Raw genomic sequence first — 786 nt, 5'->3', positions numbered from 1 at the left:
ATTTGTAAAATTTAATACTATAAAAAATATTAAATATCGTTGGATTTATTATTAGATTTAGTGTCGGATATTATCGGTAGATATAGTGGTAGACATAGCAGTAGATATAGCATCGGATTTTTTTATGGTTACGAGTGAAATTTCGTCTCTCAAAAAATTTACCGTCGGAGTAAAAATTCCGTTACTAAATCTGATGGCAAATAGTCGCGCAAAATTTTAAATTATTAGCACCAATATTACCGTCGAATTTTACGGGAGAAATTTTCCGACAACAACAGGTTTTAGTGAAACAAGGCGTTTAGGCAACAACGAATATCTTATCGGTGTAAATTCGACGGTAAAATTGGAGTAAAATTCAAACACGAAATTCTTTTCTCTCACTTCTATGAACTCTTTCTCTCTTCGCTTCTCTTCTTTCTCGCCTCTTTGTCTCTCATCCCTATGTTTATGCTCCGTTGAAGCTGCTGCCATCACCACCACTACCTGGAGCTGTCGCCGTTGCCGCCACTGTTGGTGTCCGTTTCTGTCGGAGGTTCTCACTTTGTTGCTATCACTGCTGCTTTCTGTCACCACCATGCTTCCATCATCCTGCAGCTACCATCAGAGATAATTTTGTTATAGTTTTTTTATTTTGTTTTATATTTTTTTAGTTTAGGATTTTGTTAAGTATTTTATATTATCGGATACAATCTGACGGTATTCAATATTTTTTTGTAGTGTAAACCTAACTTACCAAAAATTTACGAGCTGATTTGAATTCATGCGCTAACAACTAACAAGAACATA

This window comes from Arachis ipaensis, chromosome B08 (genome assembly GCF_000816755.2).
Source record: "Arachis ipaensis cultivar K30076 chromosome B08, Araip1.1, whole genome shotgun sequence".
Lineage (NCBI taxonomy): Eukaryota > Viridiplantae > Streptophyta > Magnoliopsida > Fabales > Fabaceae > Arachis > Arachis ipaensis.
Note: the sequence above shows the minus strand (reverse complement) of the source record.